Source organism: Ahaetulla prasina, chromosome 4 (assembly GCF_028640845.1).
Source record: "Ahaetulla prasina isolate Xishuangbanna chromosome 4, ASM2864084v1, whole genome shotgun sequence".
NCBI classification, from domain to species: domain Eukaryota; kingdom Metazoa; phylum Chordata; class Lepidosauria; order Squamata; family Colubridae; genus Ahaetulla; species Ahaetulla prasina.
In genome coordinates, this window is record NC_080542.1 from 25,690,616 (window position 1) to 25,695,388 (window position 4,773).

A 4,773-nucleotide genomic window follows, 5' to 3' on the forward strand; every position below is an offset into this window, starting at 1 on the left:
AAATACATATATGTAACTTTTATGCCAAAATTTTGTTTATGTTAGCAAATTCTGGATAGGATCATAGTCCTTCAAAAGTATGCCCTCCTTTAAAAAATATAATGAAATTAGACCTTTTGATACTAATATTAGGATTTTTACCATTATTTTTATAGCACTTGCTGAAATTGATTTCTCATCCCATTATTATAGTTTTAAATCTTGCATTTTGCAGGTGCTTCTAGTTCCAAGGGAAGGGACAACTGTCCTTTACAAGAGAATAACCATCATTTTAATAATAAGCCTCACCTCTAAGATTACCTATTAATGACTCTATCAGAAAAAAAGACTAAGGGTTAAGCATTACTAGGTTTTCAAAACATGTTTATACCAAATATTTATAGAAAAAGAGTGCTACAGTTCTTGTCTAATAATTTTAGTTGAGGCAAGGTTGCTCATTTTCACTTCCTAATTTTGGCTATGTTAGTGGTTTTGTTTTTTTAAAAATCTTTCTGTAAAATAAGAACTGAGGAAAAAGAAATGGGAATGAATAAAATCTTACAGTGCAATCCCTATATACCTTACCGACTGCCTATATATTTGACTAATAGAGCTAAATGGATATAGGGCTGATGCCTTAGTAATTCTGTTTTAGGGAGAAAAAATTTAAAGACGTCTAGATCAGACAGATAATCTACCATTATTTGTCCTCCTATCCCTGCTTTCACATTCTTCTAGACAGTCATATTTCCCAGCTTAGTGCCCTCCAGGTGTGCAAGTAAGGTTATGACTCCCATTAACCGGAGCCACTTATGCTGAAGTGAGGGGAAATGTAGTCTGTTATATCAGAAGTGCACAAACTGAGGAGAGCTTCTAAGAATTCAATAATTTCTACGTCTTTCAACCAGCTGGTGATAGAAGTAGTGAGATGCCTCAATCTGTAACAGTATTAGATGAGAGAAGCCACTGGGATACCTTGAAAAGCTGAAGCATGTTGTATAGAGATGACGTTTCAAAAGCCATAGTCCACACCTTTGCTTATTCCTGAGTAACAGGGTATTTCACTTCCAGAAAAGCATGCAAACATTTGTAATAAGTGGCTTAGAATTTAGGGTCTTTAACAAAGAACAACAGATGATCCTCTTACAGGTAGTCCTCAATTTATGACCACAACTGAGCCCAAAATATTCGTTGCTAAGCAAGAAAATTGTTAAGCCCCATTTTACGATGTTTTTGCTAGGCAAATCACTGCAGTTGTTAACTGAATCATGAGGCTTTAAAGTAAATCTGACTTTGCTTCACAGAAACCAGTTGGGAAGGTTACAAATGGTGGTCAAATGACCCCAGAACATTGCAAATGTCATAAATATATGCCAGTTGCCAAGTGCCCAAATTTTAATCACACATCCATGGGGATGCTGCAGCGGTTGTAAATGTGAAAACTGGTATAAATCACTTTTTTCAGTGCCATTGTAACTTTGAATGGTCATTAAACAAATGGTTGTAAGTCGAGGACTGCATGTATTTCATTCATGTACAATAAAACATTTACACAATTCCTCGGAAAATAATATTGAGAACAGAATTGTAAATCAATTTATTTATAATAAAAGAAGTAATCATTGAATCAACTGACAACAGTTAGAAATGCTTATTTGGGATTCATAGATCTGACTATAAATTGGATGTCTATCTTACTCCAAACAGTATTCATATTCATACTATCTCATTTTCTGAATAAGGGAAATTGTTTCAATTTATTTTTAAATTTTAAAATTTAAATATTTCTGGTGAACAGTTGATAAAACAGATATGAACAATGATTTTCAATTTCATTTTCAAGATTTCAGTATAATACACAAGAAGAGACATGTACTATTCCCATCCTATCCTGAGTAAAAATGTATTTAGTTTCTCTAAAAGAGACAATTGCCTCACATAACTAAACCAACACCCTCAAAAGTATTATAATTTCAGATATTGGTTTAAATGAATTCCTTTCATTTTAGCAAAGAAAGGAAAAAGATATATTAATATTTAACTGGTGCGGACTAGAATAATATGAAGAGAATGTTGATCCAGTCAGTTTTCTAGTCAGTGATTTATTTATTTTTACTAATACTTCCTGGGGATATAATAATGCCCCCACTTTACCAAACAGACAAATAAAAAAAACTAGGCCAAGATTTTTGCCCATGAGAGGCATGGTGGCCATTTTGTTTTCCTGTTAGTGTGTTTTTGTAATTGTGGTGTTGATAAGAGTATCCACTCGACTTTAATATATGCCTCACTCTGTTAACCTCATCACATTAATCCCCGCCGAGCTGCCGCATACATCTCTTTTACTTTGAATTATGAACGTTAGTGAGGAGCATTCAATATGGCAGTTGCTGAGCCATGAGATGCTTAATATGTCAAACTGTTGATCATTCCTTGCAGCTGAAAGTTCACTTCATTTTCCTTTTCTCAGTCCTTGAGAATTGATCAGTATATCAAAGATAATATTGGAACTGTCAGTCAGTGCTGTGTGCTGTACTTCCATCCACTGTATCTTGTTAATAATTCAATCTTTTCCCAACTTCTAAACATCCTTTCCACATTTTGGCATCAGCAAGTATGTAGATGTTTAAATCAACTGCCCAGCATTGGAAAGAGGCCACCTTCTAAGTTTTGAAGAGTTGTGTAACTGTTATGATTGAAGAGATTGTGTAAAGTGCAGAAGGCTTTATAACTCTGGTGTGTGTTGTTTCTATTCCCTTCGTTCCTATGAATTACCCTGAGTGGTGCTGTCCTTTCAAAGCCACTTCTACTCCTCTTTTGAAATCAGTTTTAATATTGATGTATTTGACCAAATAGTACTCTTGGCTGTTAATAAATAAGAGATCTCTATATTTCAAATGTGTTGCTTCTTATTGTTTTTGCTTAAGGGGCTACTGGGATTGGGGAAGAGCCTGGAAAACATTCTCATCCTATTGTAAGATCCTGTCCTGTTCACCTATATTTTTGTTAATAGTACTGAATCCTCAAAGCTAAATACAGGATCATTTCATTGCACTAACTCTAACTGATCCTTGTTTTTTCTCTATCTTAACCCAGCCTTCCTCAACAAACACCTACAAGATATCTGGGAGCTATAATTCAAGAATTCCCAGTTAATGTGACTAACATTCCCTCACTAAGAAGCAGGTTGGGTAAAGAAATTCAATGGTGAAAATCCTATATTTCTAATACTATTTTGCCTATATTTTTAATTCATTTATTCTAAAGTAAGTGGAATAACAAAACATTCCCAAAGGTGTTTTTTCAAAAGGCAACTGGAATTTCTTTGTTTCTTCCTTGAAGACATTTTTCTTCTCATCCAGAACTGAAGAAGCTTCTTGGATGAGAAAAGTCTTCAAGGAAAAATTTAAAAAGTCCAGTTGCCTTTTGAAAAAGCACCTTTGACACAACCGTGACCTGGATGACTGAGAATCTCCAAGACATAAAATATTGCTAGTTTATGACATAAAGGAGACAGCTAACCACTTCTATTCCATTGGAGTTACTCCCACCCTACAATCATCTAAAGAAGAGAAATAAGATTTGAATCCAAGCACTGCATAATTTGTTGAAGATACCTGAGAATATCATAGAAAACTAAGAAAACAAATAAATCATTAAGCAAATCAACCCAGAATTCTCTCACTGGAGGCACAAATAACCAAACTCAAACTATCCCTCTTCAGCCACCTTATGCAAAGACCCAGCTCTATGAAAAAGGCTCTAATGATGGAAGGTGGAAGGAAAGAAAGAGAAGTAAAGGACAAGCAGCAGCAATATGGATGGACTCTATTTCAATATGGAGATGAGTGAATCATTGAGGTGAACCTCAAGTAAAAGAACAGACTAGGAGCAGAGGAAAATTTATGTAGTTCTAAGAGTCAGTACCAATTTGATGGCACATAATCCACTACATATTAACCTGCCACCTTTTGCAACCAAAGAGCAAAGAGAGTGGTGCAGCTTCTTTCTAAGAGACTGCTGAATTGCAATTATTTATTATGCCCAGACAATCCCCATTAACAATAATCTTTGCCTGGTGCAGTATCAGAGCTAACCTATCTAGGTTGCAAAACTCTGGCCCACCCCTAGAAGGCAGCCAAAAGTGTCTTCCAATTTTAATCCCTATATAGCTAAATGATTTTATTCCATATATTACAGATGCCTGCATGTTATTACTCTGTACATTACTTTGATTTCGGGTAGGCAAAACAGAACATTAAATTAATATAGGAATCCCACCTCCACCTCCCCATGCAATAAATTATATTAATACAATCAGCAAGGGAGAACCCTTCTCTCGTAGATAAATATTTCCCCCTCCGGTTTCTTCCATTTTAAATTTCTTTTAACCACCCGGGAGCAAATCCGACAGTCCTCCCCCCACCCCGCGCCCCCCAAGCAGTTCATGATTGAAGCACAGAGACTTCTATGTTATTATGATAGCAGATTAGTGAGTACATATAATGTACGCCTGACATATATGCGGTCTTGAAATGGAAGCAAGGGGTGGAGAAACGCCATTTCATTCAAACGACGAAGAAGGGGAGAAAGCGTATCTCTGTGATAATCTACGCCAGGAACGCCGCTCCATCACCGCAGGCCCCGTTGCCAGGGAGACCGCGTCCCTGACTACCCGATACGCCTCGCCTATTTTTCCTTTCCCGGGCTTGGATTGGCTGTCGCGCGTCCTATGGCGCGACTGATTGAACAGGGAGCTGTCTGTCACGACTTCCATCAGGAGGGTGGGCCAGA